The sequence below is a fragment of the Rutidosis leptorrhynchoides genome, chromosome 11 (assembly GCF_046630445.1).
Source record: "Rutidosis leptorrhynchoides isolate AG116_Rl617_1_P2 chromosome 11, CSIRO_AGI_Rlap_v1, whole genome shotgun sequence".
In the NCBI taxonomy this organism is placed as follows: domain Eukaryota; kingdom Viridiplantae; phylum Streptophyta; class Magnoliopsida; order Asterales; family Asteraceae; genus Rutidosis; species Rutidosis leptorrhynchoides.
The window spans coordinates 13,320,430-13,337,207 of NC_092343.1; the positions used below are offsets into that span (position 1 = coordinate 13,320,430).

At 35.6% G+C, this 16,778-nt stretch overlaps 2 long non-coding RNA genes across 3 annotated transcripts; both read right to left on the reverse strand.

The window, feature by feature from the left end:
• Nucleotides 1-4,026: 4,026 nt before the first annotated feature.
• LOC139877808 (uncharacterized) lies at nucleotides 4,027-5,547 on the reverse strand. The gene is made up of 3 exons (XR_011768783.1): nucleotides 5,131-5,547; nucleotides 4,780-4,888; nucleotides 4,027-4,405 (listed from the first exon to the last, which is right to left on the reverse strand). It is a non-coding gene; the product is annotated as an uncharacterized lncRNA (long non-coding RNA).
• A 715-nt stretch (nucleotides 5,548-6,262) lies between these two features.
• On the reverse strand, nucleotides 6,263-15,077 carry LOC139877692 (uncharacterized). 2 transcript variants are annotated; one of them, XR_011768726.1, is made up of 4 exons: nucleotides 14,953-15,077; nucleotides 8,308-8,440; nucleotides 7,138-7,360; nucleotides 6,263-6,618 (listed from the first exon to the last, which is right to left on the reverse strand). It is a non-coding gene; the product is annotated as an uncharacterized lncRNA (long non-coding RNA). The 2 variants fall into 2 exon arrangements; XR_011768725.1 differs by having other exon boundaries at nucleotides 7,138-8,440.
• Between the last annotated feature and the right edge of the window lie 1,701 nt (nucleotides 15,078-16,778).

The following is a 16,778-nucleotide window of genomic DNA, read 5'->3' on the forward strand; positions in this document are numbered from 1 at the left end:
AGGAAGGGACCGTATATATTTTTATTTTTTTGATTACTAATTTGGCCGTGAACTTGGGTGTTAGTAATTAGGATGGTGTTAATGGTATTAATATATTAAACTTTGATATTGGTGATAAATGGGTGTTGTTGAAGAAGAAGGAGAAACCGAAACATGGGCTAAATAAGTAATAGATTGGTATGATTTCAGAAAAACATGGATAGTTGAGTGGTTAAGGGTGTTGATGGGTGAGCGGGATAGAACTAAGAAAATTATGGGTTTTAGCTATGGAAGTTATGGGTATGGTTCGGGGGTTTTGCTCGTGAGTCAAACTAGTGTTTATCATCTCCGTTGCGTCTACGTACTTTCCTGCAATATTGAATCTCAATATTGATACGTGAGAATTCATAACTCAACTTTTATTTATTTATAGTGTATCCCTGACTAGTGCTCGAGTATTTAGGATTATGCATGCTTGCACGTTTGATATTGTCATTAGATATGTTATGTTGAATCCTGAATTAGTTGCATATGCGGTTGAGATAAGCTATAAGATATGCATATCGTTGGAAAGCTAGCGAAAAATTAAGAACTTTTCATTTAAATATCGAATGGTTTCGATGAATGGATTAGGAGTTATAGTCAACTGAATTTTTGTATTATTATTAAAAATGATTATTATTATTATTGTCGCTATTATCGTCGTTCAAGTTTTTATTTAATTGTTATTATTATTATTATTATTATTATTATTATTATTATTATTATTATTATTGTTATTATTATTATTATTATTATTATTATTTATCATTATCAATAAAAAGTAATATCATTAAAAATTGTTATTTTTATTATTATTACTATCATTATTATCGTTAAAGTTATAATTAGTATTATCATTATTATTACCATTAAAATAGTTATTAGTATTATCATTATCATAGTATTTATTATTATTAGTATTATTATAATTAAAACTAATTTTAGTAACACCTAATTATTATGATTACTATTATTATCATTAAAATGAACGCGATATAAAAGACGATTTAAAAGCTATTAACAAATTGATTAGGAAATAATGAGTATGTGTATCATGATGAAATTTAAAGATATTGATTTAAGTAAAATTATCATTTTTCATTATTTTTATCACTATTATTATTAAAAGTATATTTTTATATAAAGTTTTATTTATTAATAAATGAATCATATTATTTACTCTAATAAATCTTTTAAAAATATTTAAAAATATAAAACGATGATATTTAAACTATATAATAATCATATATAAATTTTGGAAATCATTTTGAGTCAAATTGACTTTTGTTGACTTTGCATATTAGTCTCGAGCATTAGTATTGTGGTACACTATGATTTGACCTAAATTGTAGACAGATATTGACCAACATATAAATATATATAATTAATATAGGTTTGTGAATCCGAGGCCAACCTTACACTTGTTCAATGATGTTATATGTATTTTTACTACAAAATACAGTATAGTGAGTTTCATTTGCTCCCTTTTTAAATGCTTTTGCAATATATATTTTTGGGACTGAGAATACATGCGCTGCTTTTATAAATGTTTTACGAAATAGACACAAGTAATCGAAACTACATTATATGGTTGAATGATCGAAGCCGAATATGCCCCTTTTACTTGGTAACCTAAGAATTAGTAAACCAGTCTACTAATTGACGCGAATCCTAAAGATAGATCTATTGGGCCTAACGAACCCCATCCGTTGTAGCGGACGCTTTAGTACTTCGATGTTGTTTTTATCATGTCCGAAGGATTTCCCGGAATGATAGGGGATATTCTTATATGCATCTTGTTAATGTCGGTTACCAGGTGTTCACCATATGAATGATTTTTGTCTCTATGCATGGGACGTATATTTATGAGAACTGGAAATGAAATTCTCGTTGTCTATTAAATGATGGAAATGAATGATTATGATAAACTAACGAACTCACCAACCTTTTGGTTGACACTTTAAAGCATGTTTATTCTCAGGTTCGAAAGAAATCTTCCGCTGTGCATTAGCTCATTTTAAAGATATTACTTGGAGTCATTCATGGCATATTTCAAAAGACGTTGCATTCGAGTCGTTGAAGTTCATTAGAGATTATTATTAAGTAAATGACAGATTAGGTCATTTATAGTTTGGATATTATGAAATGGTATGCATACCTGTCAACTTTCGATGAAATGAAAGTTTTTCTTTTAAAAACGAATGCAATGTTTGTAAAATGTATCATATAGAGGTCAAATACCTCGCGATGTAATCATATGTAATGTTCTCGTCCATATGGATTTGGTCGGGGCACTACACAGCATACCACATGCGGGCCTACTGTTTAACCGCTAGTGCCTACCAAGATGACCCTTGGATCCACCGAGGAAAAATCCAACCGCGTGGTTGTAACTGGCGAGTTTGCCCTTGGCGGTGTAATCCCATCTGGATATATCGGCTTATACCTCTGAAAAGGCTCGCCGGATACAGGTGGAGGATATGGCGCGTATCCCGCCCCAGTAGTCATAGCTTGCGTCTGCTGATTACCAGACGACGTGCTTTGATTATCTGTTTGAGTACGCTCCGATGAGTTCCCGGATGTCATGATACTGTTAAAGAGACAAAAAATTCAGAAATTTTGTGAATAATGAGCTTTATAATTCAAAACTTTAAAAGAAAAAACAATTAAACACGTCTTGAATTAGTTCGACTCTCAATGAAAGCACCACTTAGTCATGCATATTTTTACCATAGGGTTAATATGTCTGCTCAATACGCAAAAAGGGGGGTTTAAGGATCTTAGAACAAGGCTCTCCGGTCCGGCTACCGTGAATAACCCTGGCCGACATGATGATGTCGGCGGGGAGGCCAAGTGATTAAGTCCACCTCCGATAGCGGTCGCTGATCAGAAGGCCCCAAATAAGGTTGTAGGTTCTAGCTTAATAAAGAACTAACCTGTTAACCTTGAGAAGACGAGAGATGATGCTGGTTACGTAAGATGAGTAGCAGATAATGGTTACGTAACGTGGTTGTGTTGTTAGAATGATAATAAGGGTTTGTATATATAGGCAAACCCTAATTCTAGAACCATCCGAGATAATGGTAATCTCTTCCATAACCAACTCCCCCGAATCACGGATATAATTATGGAAAATATACTTACTTGGGGACCAAGTAACCGCCGTACCAGGAACATAGGCATTCGATACGAATCCTCATGACGCATACCGCATACAAAGTACACGCATACGCATGCCAGCGAGTGCCCGCATACGTATGTATTGCGCATGCGTAGTATTGAAGCCAACTTGTTTTCACATGAATATTTTCAACTCGTGCTCTGGTGTTTCGTCTATTAGAAATTAATTTATTAATATACATACGAGTATATACACACACACAGACACACCCACACCCAGAACCCCAAGTGGATCATTTGTCAAGTTATTGACTGCAAATAGTATAAGGTTTGTATTATTCGTTCAGAGTATATAGTGATGACCAATGTGGTCAACTGTAGATTGTAACTTATTGATGTTGTTGAGTTTGGTCACAATTTGATCCTCCATGTTTATGATAATATATCTCAGAAAGGTAAATTACACCCTACCTTCAATTGATTAATTGTTAAGCTGGTTATGGTAGCGTTTATATTGTATTTTGGTGGTGTTTTTTTAGTTATATATGCTTTTGCTGCAAATTATAATTAAGCTCCTTTGTGCAAATGCCTTTATGTTGTTTCTGGGTCAAAGAATTATACATTATAAATGCAGTATACTAGTGGTCACAATGAGAGATGGTAACTTTGACCCATTCTCTTAAGACAGGGTAGATTTGTTAATGCATGCAAGCATTCAACCTCCTGAGTATATTTTTAGTTACAACCTCATAAGTCAATATCTCATATATTTTGATTAGTGTTGTAACATTATTGCTTTTCTGAAACATTGAATTGTATATTACTAACAATTTCTAAAAACTGAACGACCAAGTATGTTTGGGTCAGGTTGACCCGTTTCGATTACATTTGGCTTTTATGTGACGGTAATTGAATTTTATGAGTTTTTTTATACACGTTAACGATAAACTTTAGATACACTATTACAAAAAAAGAGGAAAGGAAACAGGTTTTTAAGGTTTTAGGAACCAGTTTTAAAACATGTTCCTATGTATAGGAGTTTCTAAAGTGGAGACCGGTTTTAAAACCGGTCCCTAAACCGGTTCCTATGTAATCTTCATCTAGCCTGACCTATATCACTAAACTCAATTTCCTTAATTTCATTTCACCATGCCTCTATCTTTAGCTTTTGGTTTTTCTTCTTCACTTAATTCAAGTTCTGCATTATTAAAACTCATTTGAATCTAAGTCTTCGGAGTTAACACTGTTGCTTGAATCCTGAATCCTGAAACATACATACAGATTATATATGCAGTCAACATAAATTTAAAAGCAAGTATATTTAAGTTACTTCGTTACTAGCAAGCATATACATGAATCAATCTCATACATAAACAATCAACATGAACAGAACAATAATTGCATACATGACCTCAAACTTAACTTGAAAGAGAAACCTAACTTAATGAACTAAAATAACAATTAGTAATGAATTATCAACCATAAAATTCAAACAAAGTAAGCCAAATTATTAAAGTAGAAGGATAAGGAACTTACTGTAAGTATGTTGACTATTAAGTTTAACCCAAACAGACCAACATAATTCATGTTAAAATAAACAATTCAGAGTAAATGTCAATTCATAACTATAAAAAATACCAGAATACATCTGCAAATCGAAAGATTAAACCACGATGTTCTTAGCACTCAACTTGAACCCTGTGCTAGTAAGATGTGTTGCTCTACTCTTTATATTCTTTACTTCAGCCTATGAAAGAACACAACGTAATAGAGTTAAGCTATAATCAATAAACAAAAGGATGTGAAATTACTTTTTCCTACAGCTCGAACTATCTGATTTTGAATATTCAAATCTCAGAAGCTAATTCCTACAATCGAGTCCTAATTTTTTGAAATTTTCAGTTTGAAAAATATAGAACACAGATCGAATTCACGAGTTTGATTTAAGTGTTATTTTGAAAACTATAATGCAGAAGTGTTACGAATTACCTCACGAAGCTATCTTCAATTTTTCACATCCAAATTCTTTTGTTTGAACTAGCTCCGCCGTGAACCACCACGAACCACCACCACTTCCGGCACCGGATTCTGAACAACCTTCAACTTCGGTTAGAACACCATCGGCCGAGGCTCAAGTGTCCAACGACCGATAGTTTCTTCCCTCGGTCCATAATCATCCACCATCGACCGACAGTCATCATCTTCCATCGATCGAGGGTTTAAAATAGGAAAGTTATGCTGCCCAAATTTCGATAGATATACTCAATTGATTTCGTTCCTGCTGTTTGATTTGGGTAAAATACGTGAAGAAGATGTATTAAAGGGCTTAATAGCGAGGTGATTTGAATCAAACTTTAACGAATTGTTTGTGAGTTTTTGCAAAGAGATTTAGAACATAAGGCTATGGATTATAACTTGTTTGTGACTTTTGATTGAAGAAGAAGTAGCTTATAACCCGCGGTTTTGCGGGAATTTTTATAGAAGGTTAGTCCAAATGCACAACGTATAAAAATATAAGTTTTTTTTTGTTTGAGTTGTTAAAGGTATACGTCATTCATTCTATAATATAGTCGAATAGTCTGAATTATATGTGTATGAAGCAATAAATTATAATAATTATTAACATCATAAAGCATTTGCATTGAAATCTCATATAGCTTTGAATTTGGATGCTTTCAACGTACTTTTCCACTGTAATGTGCTAATTACAAGAAAAAAGAAACCAAACCAAAGATATAAAGAGACCATCTATCTTACTTTTATACGGTTAGCTTTGCACCGTTCAAAAGAGATGCCTATGTTAGTTAAAAACAAATGATTAAAAACATAATATCATTAAAAAAATGATCCTAATCTTGAGGAAATTAACTTAATGTTTTTACTTTAGAGCTAAATCTTAAATTTTGACACATTTGTGGCACTTAGATGTTTCAAAATTCTAACCTCCGTCCCCCATCATAGGTATTTATAAAAGTGGATGCAACATAAGTGTTTTAGTCCAATTAGTCATACGTTTGATGATCATTAGTTCGATTAGTCACATGTATGCTATAAAATTTTTGAGAAAAGAAATACTCATACAATATAAGGGTAACAAAGTCAAAATTTATCACAAGCATCTATAAATTATTTTACAAATTCAGCACAATTGAACATATAACTTGCAACACATACACAAGTATATTAAATAGCTATTAATGTGTGTTTTGTATAAAAAAAAGTTGTAAGGAACAACTTACAACATCTCTTGCTTCAAGCTTTTCAACCCAACAATTCATGGTCTTTGGATCATTACAGATGCACATATTACTGATGTGTCTGTCATTCAACATTCTAACTATTTCATAATCATCCTTCACTATAGTCGTTTCCTCATATCCTCAATAACCACAACTGCACATATTCCCTTTTTGATAGCCTTAGAAAACTTCTCGTAACTAATCTTCGGCTCTCTAAACATCCTTGCATACGATTTATCTGAGATCAAAATTGAACAAATTTTCATATAAGGCATATTAATCCTCGTATTCTCATCCTTGACACTCGGTCATAACTGATAGCTTGTATATCAATGAGTACATGAGTTCTCATTATATTGTTTTTAAATACCCTTTAGTTTAAAAAATAGCAATAGAAGTTCGGAGTCTAATGTGTTAGAGTATAGATTACATGGAAATCCTAAACTCACAAACGAAGGGACACCCATACCAATTATAAAATGCTTAATTCAAGTGGATGATGTTGAGGTTTTAAAGAGTTATCAAACTTTTAATTTTCCTAAAATATCTAATGAAAATATTACTTCTCAACAACATGAAAAAAATATACTAAAACTAAAAAAATACACGTAAAGTTAGTACTTCGCAGCATAAAAATCCAACTGATACTACCCAAAAATTTTTGAAAGAAAATACACTAATTTACCGAGCAAGGATGGTCGAATATTAATATGGAAATGTAAAACAATCATCAATCTAATTGATTATAAAAGCTTACCGTAGAACCCAACAATAATTGAAGACAATACTCGTAGAAGCTCCAAAGGACAGCGTGCTACATGATTAACTAACAGATCATACAAATCATAAATCTTATATTACACACACAATACTTTATAACCCATAGCTCTTAAGAAGAGAGTGACAATTTTTAGTAACTATAAGTTACTTATTTGGCTATAGACATTGAATGCTTAAACCCATCCATACATCCTTGTGCCCTACGATTCAATATCAAGACAAGCAATTATGTCAGCCACCTAAAAACAACATAAATACATATACAAGCTAATGTTATGTAATAAAATCAGAAATAAAAACATAGAAAGTACACAAATTTTACAAATTAAGCATCCTTCTAATTTTAAAAGTATCAAATGTAATCAAATTAAACACTTTTGTGATGAGACAATGAAGGTTTAAAACAATGAAAAAAGTGTTTAAATGAAAATTAAACCTAGCTGCATCAAGAAAAATAAGGAAATTGATAATTGACAACATACCTGATTCACGCCTTAAAGTACGACAATGATGATACCATAAACAAAACAAAGATGCACATATTTGCAAACACTATATAAAGGAAATGACTTATGATAATGATGGTACCTGCTGAAGTGTTGCATACATATCACTTAAATGTGACTTTTATCTTGCCTAAACATTGAAAGTAACTTACTTTCTAACCTCATCCTTTTTTTTTTTTATTATATCTTTAAATTCACTTGTTATAATCTGCACTGAATATAATAGATACCCTGCAATTCGAGTTACATCCTCATTGATATAAACCCTGCAACCCCAAAGTTGATTATTGACTTACATGAATAATATAAAATTGATGACTTGCACTGAATTAGTGTAACTAATTAACCAAAACATCGTTATCTAAAGTTGGTTAAAAAAGTAACATAGGATCAGTAAGCACGACACCAATATCATATATAGATCGGTCTTGTATAAATTAAAGAGCACCTAATTAGCATTACTCATGAGCATCAGATTTTGTTATTAAGTTTGGGGCAGCGATGAAATTGAAAATTGGTATTTTAGTGGATATATACTAACCATAGTCCACTCATATAACATATTGTAGCTCTTTGACAAAGCCTTGATATCTTGATTCAAAGATAAAATATAATCCCATGGACAAATAAATAATACTTACAAAGTGTTATATTGACATTGTGGCACTAATTATTCAGACTTTCTATAAGTAATGATATAGAATTTGGTCACCCCTTTGTTGGATCCTTCAATCATCAATGGCACTTGTAACGTGTCTATAATAGTCTTCCATCCTAGTATCAAAATAAATCAATAAAGAAAATGAGTTAATGCTCTTCCGAACAATTGAATCTTATTAAGCTGTAGCAACACCGAGTTTTTGAAAATGTGTGAGAGAGAGTCTAGAGAGAGAAACAGTGAGAGAGAGTCTAGAGAGAGAAACAGTGAGGCGAGTGTGAGAGATGAGAGGGCAGGCACGGCGAGCTACGGGGGGAAGTACAACGGCGACTTAGAGCATCAAGGCAAGCGGTCGGGTAGAAACCAACTAACTTCGTTCATGTTCTTCAACTTCCCGGAAGTTTGGAGGGTGGTTGACTTGTGGAAAGTGTTCAAACCATTTGGTGCAGTAAGGGACGTCTTCATCCCAAACAAGCGGCTACGTGGAGGAGGTCGGTTCGCTTTCGTCCGATTTGCGGAGGTTTCCAATGTTGACAGTCTACTAAAAGCTCTAAGTGAAATCAAGTTTAACACTACTCCTATTAAGATCTTCATGGCAACTGAGCGTAACCAAAATCCAAGGGTTGTGAGTAGAATTGATGTGGCTAGAAAGGTGAATGTTCCAACTGTTCACCCAAGATCAAACGGATTTTGTGATGAAAGAACTTTTAGTGATGTTGTGGGTAGGAAAAAGGATCTTCGATCCTTACTAAACAACAAGAAAAATCACTGCTACAAGAACACAAGTGTTGAAGAAGGGATACAACCTAAAGTGGTGGTTTTAGATGAACAAGATGGTAACGAAGAGATCCTTAAAAATGCAATTATATGTGAAGCAATTAATGTAGAGGTCCTAAAAAACATTGATCTGATTCTAAAGGAGGAAGGATATAATGATCTTCAAATTAAATTCCTAGGTGGGCTGGGAATTATTCTCATCTTCAACTCAAAAGAAGATGCTTTGAAGCTATTCGACCAAACCAATCACCCGTTAAAAAATTGGTTCCATAAGTTAACTTGGTGGGATTCCGGTAACTGGCCGGAAGGGAGGATGACATGGTTGAAGATAACAGGCGTACCGGTCCATTGTTGGACGGAAAAAACCTTCACATCAATCGCTGAATGGTGGGGTACGGTGTATGATTTAGAAAACTGTAAGTTGACTGGAAACCAGAAACTCAATTTTGGGCGTGTATTCGTGAAACTTACAAACCCTGAGTTGGTGAACGATGCTCTGAAACTTAAACACCGATCATGCACTTACTTTATCACTATTAAAGAAGAGGTGGAGAGTTGTACAGATTGGGGAGATGTAGAGGAAGAAGATGAAAAATTCAGTTTTTACTCAGATGATAGTTCTGAGTTTGTTGACTCAGATGAGATCTCAAGTAGTGACGCGGAAGACGAGCATGTTGCAAATTACAATTCAGGGCAAAGACCTGGGACAAAAAATGTATCTGAATCAGTTAACGGTGAAGTTCCGATTAATTCAGTCAACGATGCCGGAAACCTTTGCAGGAACAGTAACATGGGAGATGAAGATGGTAGTTCAGGGTGTGATCAGCTTTTTGGGGATACCAATGAGGTGGTGAAAGAGACATGTGAGGAAAGTCTTCTTGGAACTAAAGAGGCAATTGCAGATTCATGGGAAAATTTTGCAGACAAAAACCCACAATCAGAGGATGCAGAGAGTGGGAATCTTTCTGGTCAAAGACAAAATGGCAAGTGTACAACGGATAATGGGGTTAATGTCAACATGGGGCCTACTGAACAGTTTCAACCTACGGATACAAGGCACACAACGAAGCCGAATTTAATTAAATTGGGCCAAGTCCAACAAAATAAAAGGGCCAATATGGAAGATATGGGGGTTAAGGATAAAGTGGGAGCCCATGAGAATAATCACATCCAGGATGAGCCTACTGAGCCTACTATTACTGGCAACATCAGGAAGACAAAAGCTACTTCAAAAATATCATCTAATTCAGCTGATGCTTCTATCTGCAATGGGTGCTACTGGCAAACGATGGGGAATTGGAGGGCCTCGTCAAGACTAATGAGGTTGAAGACTATGGCAAGAAGTGGGTACGATTTTAATTTTGATAATCGACACAATTGTAAAAATTGTAGCAAGAAAACCAAGTTCAATAAACAAAACTCGAAGGCGAAATCAACGTGTGGAGAGGGTAGCCAGTCAATTAACAACGTTGAACTTAAAGAATTTGGGGAACAAATTGGATTGAGGTGGCCTCACCTCAATCCTTTGTAAGTTTTCTCTTGTGTTCATGCTTCGTTTAAATTATTTTTTTATGAAGCTTCTTTCCTTAAATATTCGCGGGTTTGGTGTCAAGGGTAAATTCGGGTGGGTCAAGGAGTTGTGTTGTAAAGAAAGACCGGACATTGCGGTGTTTCAAGAAACAAAGTGTAAAAATGTGTTGGATGGGTGGATTCATGCTTTGTGGGGTAAAAGTAATTGTTGTTATGTCCAAAGAGATGCTTTAGGAAATTCGGGTGGGTTACTAGTAGTATGGGATGTTAGTAGTTTTGTAGCGGATAGTGTCACTAGTAACGAGTATTTCTTAGCTATTCGAGGTAAATGGGTGGGTTCCGGGCATGAGACTATAATCGTTAATGTTTATGGGCCTCATAGTGATTCTAAAAAAATTGAGATGTGGAGCGCGTTAGATTTTCTTTTAAGGTCTCATGATTCGGCTTGGGTGTTGTGTGGGGATTTTAATGAAGTAAGGAATCAATCGGATCGGCTTAATTGTACTTTTCATCAATATCGGGCTACTCGTTTCAATAACTTCATTTTGAGAAATAATTTGTTGGAGATCCCTATTAATGGGAAACGCTTTACGCGTATTAGTGATGACGGTACCAAGTTTAGTAAAATTGACCGGTTTCTTGTAAATGACAACTTCATAAAAATTTGGGAAGATCTTTCGGTTGTTGCACTTGAGCGTCGGGAATCGGATCATTGTCCGTTGTTACTTAGGGATAAAGTTATTGATTTTGGGTCTAAACCTTTCAAGATTTTTGATGAATGGCTCAAAAAGGATGGCGTGGAAAAAGTGATTCAAGTGGCGTGGGATAAGTCGGTTACCGGGGTGAAAAAAGACTGTTTATTTAGGGATAAGCTTAAAAATGTGAAAAATGACTTGAAGTGTTGGAGTAAAAAAGAGGTTGGGACTTTAGATAATGATATTTTGTTGTTAAAGGAAAAGGCGAGTAGATTAGAAATATTGGCGGAATCGGGTACAATTAGTGAGGTTGATCGTGCATGTTGGTTGGAGGCTCGGAAATCTTGGATTGAAAAAGAGGGAATTAAAACGGGTATGTTGAAACAAAGGGCGCGGATCCGATGGATTTTAGAAGGTGATGAAAACTCAAAGTATTTTCATTCCGCCATCCGTAGAAAATATAACAAATGTAACCTTCGTGGTTTAAATATTAATGGGGTGTGGAATGAAAATCCATCGGATGTAAAGGCTGCGGTTCTAAATCATTTCCGGAATATTTTTGGGGCTAAAAACATCAAAAGACCGTCTTTTTCTAGTGGGCCGGAGATCAGAGGTAATGGGCTGGATTGTCACGATTTTGCATTGGGCCATAGGATTCACACGAGTGGGCTGGAGGATGATCACAGTAGGCAGTTTTTGCAGGACTCTATTTCATCAAACATGAACAAATTGTCACCCTCGGAGGCAACCGACCTGGAGGTAGTGTTTAGTGAGTCTGAAATTTGGGAGGCTGTTAAAGATTGTGGGAGCTCGAAGGCTCCGGGTCCGGATGGTTTCAATATGGGATTCTACAAAAAATTTTGGAACACCATTAAAGGCGAACTTATTGAGGCAATTAACAGGTTTTGGGAAAAGGGTGAGATTTCAAAGGGATGTAATGCTTCATTCATCACCCTTGTCCCGAAAAAAGCGAACCCCGTTGGTTTAAATGATTATCGGCCAATTAGTTTGATCGGTAGCTTCTACAAAGTGGTTGCCAAACTTCTTGCTAACCGGTTAAAGAGGGTCATCCCAAATCTTGTCGGGTTTGAACAAAGCGCGTTTATTAAAGGGAGGAACATTCTAGATGGGGCACTTGTCGCTAACGAGACCCTCTCTTTTTTAAAAAATAAACGAGTCAAAAGTGTTATCTTCAAGGTTGATTTCGAGAAAGCGTTTGATTGTCTTAATTGGGATTTTTTGTTAGAAGTAATGGAAATTATGGGTTTCGGGGACAAATGGAGAAAGTGGATTCTATCTTGCTTAAAGTCTGCTTCAGTCTCTATTTTAGTTAATGGTTCGCCGACAAGCGAATTCTCACTAGAACGGGGGGTAAGACAAGGAGATCCATTATCACCTTTCCTTTTCATTTTGACGGCGGAAGGTTTGAATGTTCTAACTAAACAAGCCGTGAAAAACCAACGTTTCTCGGGTGTGGAAATTGGTAGCGACAAAATCCCAATTTCACACCTTCAATATGCGGACGACACAATATTCTTTGGGTCATGGAGTGAAGGGAACATTCGGAATCTTATGAAGCTTCTTAAGTGTTTTGAGCTCTCATCGGGGCTTAAAGTCAACTTTCAAAAGAGTAATCTTATCGGGATTGGGGTCGAAAAGAGTGAGGTAGAAAGTATGGCCCGTCTCTTTAATTGTAATGTTGGTACCACCCCATTTATGTACCTAGGTCTCCCGGTTGGCGGCAACATGAAAAAGGAAGAAAGTTGGGATCCGGTGGTAAAAAAATTTGAAAAAAGACTTTCGGATTGGAGGGCTAAAACGGTTTCATTTGGTGAACGCTTGAATCTTGTTAAATCGGTGTTAAATAGTCTTCCGTTGTACTACTTCTCGCTCTTCCGTGCTCCGCCATGTGTGATTAAAAAACTCGAGTGTGTAAGACGTTCTTTCTTTTGGGGCGGGACGGGTAACAAATCAAAATTATCTTGGGTTAAATGGGACGAAACGATTTTACCTTATCGGGATGGGGGGTTAAATTTGGGTTCTCTTAAAACTAAGAATTGGGCTTTGATTGGCAAGTGGTGGTGGAGGTTTAAATCCGAAACCAACTCCTTGTGGGTCAAAGTTATTTCTAGCATTTTTGGAACTTCGGGTGGACTTGGGATTGATGACATCCCTCTAAACGACTCTTATAAGTCGCTTTGGAAGGATATTATTAAAACCGGGACTAACATTGAAGACTCCGGTCTTCCTTTTAGAAACTTTTTTGTAAAGGAAATAGGTGACGGTGCTTCTACCTCCTTTTGGAACGAGACGTGGGTTGGTAACGAGAAATTAAAGAATAAATTCAAGCGATTATCAAGACTAGAAACAAATCTAGAAGCTTCTATTCAAGATAGACTTTCATGGGATGGTGTTAAGTGCGTAGGGCAATGGTCATGGCAAAGAACTCCAAGAGGTCGGGCAAAGGATGAACTCCAACAATTGATGGACATGCTCTCGGGTGTAAAACTAAATTCTCACGCAAAAGATTTGTGGATATGGAAAGCGGGCGGTAGCGAGATTTTCTCAACAAAAGGTCTAACGAACTTGCTCAACTCGAGACTTTTAATCCCAAGTAGCAATAGTCGTGAAACATTGTGTAACAAATTAGTGCCGAAAAAAATTGAAGTCTTCGTTTGGAGAGCAAATAAAAAACGTCTTCCGGTATTGGTAGAGCTTGATAAGAGAGGTATTGATCTTCATTCGGTTCGTTGTCCGTTATGTGATAACGATATTGAAACGGTAAACCACTCTCTTATCTTGTGTAAACATGCGTTCGATGTGTGGTGCAAAGTGTTCGATTGGTGGGGACGAGGTGGTATTCCCTTTGTTAATGTTGAAGATATGTTCACGGATGCGGGTCAAACAAATACATGTGTAGGCAAAAGTATATGGCAAGCGGTTATTTGGTCGACTACATATCTTATTTGGAAAAACCGAAATCAAAAGGTCTTTTCAAATAAATCGTGGAACACACCTATGGCATTAAACGAGATACAAATTAAAAGCTACGAGTGGGTTGCCAAAAGATGCAAGGCAAAGTCGTTGGATTGGCATACATGGTTCCACAACCCTCAAGGCTTCCTTTCCTAAAATCCGGATGCCACCTTAGCATCATGATTTAGTGGTGGTCTTTGTGTATGAGTTTGTGTATGGCCTTCGTGTTTGTTCTTTCGTGTTATTGTATATAATTGGTTGTGTAAAACGTTATAAATATATCAATAAAAGTGTTGCCTTTCAAAAAAAAAAAAAAAAACTGTAGCAACACCCAACAATTATACATTTTATTTTTATTATTTAATAAAGCAAAATTCTAATAACATAAATAGATATGAATTCATGAGTTAGAGGAACGAAAATAAAGATATATACAATGAAAGTAAACTAAAGAAATTCATAATCCGTAAAAAACATGTAAAAAATACAAACTTTGTATTGAAGTTAAAATGGGATTCATGTTTCCGACATCATTGTTACTTTCAATGCAATTTGTCAAAGATGAAATTGTAACTAAAGAAATCATCAACCCTAATATGTTGATGAATACCCAATCAAAACATAATGAAATTGAAATTAAATGTCGATACCTTTGTGATTCGCCACTAACAGTTCATCACCGTATTCACGTCTCATCGATTAGCATCTGGTACTGTGCGAACCCTATGTTAGAATTGTTGTTAATTTAGTTTATTTAATTGTGATGGTTAATTTTAGTTAGGAGTTTAAAATGTTTATGTTGTTGAGGGGATTTGTTTGTAAAAAGAGAATAGATGAAGTAGACTTTTTTGTAAATGGACTTTTTATTAGTGAAATTGCTTGTGCTTGTGCTTGTGCTTGTGCTTGTGCTTGTGCTTGTGTTTGTGTTTGTGTACATCAACTTTGCAAACATCTTAGTCTATTTATAGGCCTCCTAAGTTGGCTAGAATCATCTAGCAATTGCTAATCTAGATTATTCTAATTAAATATCTACTAGTTAATATCTAATACTACTACATAATTCTAGATTAATCTTTTTATTCCTAATTACATGTAGATGATTCTAGAAATACATTACTATATTACAACACTCCTCCTTAATGTATTTCGATGTTACTCCGAGCATGTTGCGTAGGAACTCGAACTTTGGTCTTGGAAGTGCTTTGGTAAATATGTCTGCAATTTGCTCTTCAGTTTTGCAGTATTTTAATTCAATCTCTTTCTTAGCGGTGACTTCTCGTAAGAAGTGATATTTGATATCAATGTGTTTTGTTCTACCATGAAACACAGGATTCTTTGCCATTGCAATTGCAGACTTGTTGTCGCAGAATATTTGAGTATCTTCGTCTTGTTTTTCGTCCATGTCTTCAAGTATTCTTCTTAGCCATTTAGCTTGATTAGTTGAGTTTACGGCTGGGACGTACTCGGCTTCAGCTGATGATTGCGCCACCGTTTCTTGTTTCTTTGATGCCCATGAGAAGACACCAGATCCAAGTGAGAATGTGTATCCAGAAGTACTTCTCTTGTCATCCACCGATCCGGCCCAATCACTGTCAGTGTATCCATGAAGCTTCGAATCTATAGTGGGCTTGTACCATATTCCATAGTCCATGGTACCTTGCAAGTATCTTAATATTCTTTTAGAAGCTCCATAATGTATTTTAGTAGGGTTTTGCATGTACCTGGATAGTAGACTCGTTGCGTACATGATGTCTGGTCTTGTTGCTGTTAGATATAGTAGACTTTCGATGAGACTTCTGAATCTTGAAGCATCCGCTTTCTCCGATCCATCTTCTTGTCTCATCTTCTCATTGGCAACTAGTGGCGTCGCGACAGTTTTATAACCGTATAGTTTAAACTTTTTTCAGGAGATTTTCTGTGTATTTCTTTTGGCATATGAAGATGCCTTCCTTTTCTTGACTGATTTCGATGCCAAGAAAATAGCGCATCAAACCAAGGTCGCTCATCTCGAACGTTTTCATCATGTCTTCCTTAAACTCTTGTATCATTCTCTCATTGTTTCCCGTATATATAAGATCATCAACATACAAGGAAATAATGAGAGTGTCAGAGTTACCTTGGGTTTTGATATCGAGTGTGGGCTCACTTTGACTCCACCTGAATCCTGAACTTGTGAAGTAGCTGTCAATGCGGTTATACCAAGCACGTGGTGCTTGTTTAAGTCCATATAGAGCTTTCTTTAGCTTCAGGACTTGGTCTTCTTTTCCTTTCTGAATGAACCCTTGTGGTTGCTCTACGTATATTTCTTCTTCGAGAAATCCATTTAGAAAGGCAGATTTCACATCTAGTTGGTGAATCTTCTACCTTCGTTGAGCTGCTAGTGCCATAAGTGCTCTTATAGTATCCAGTCGTGCTACAGGTGCGAAAGTTTTAGTGTAGTCGACTCCAGGCTGTTGCGAGTAGCCTTTAGCTACTA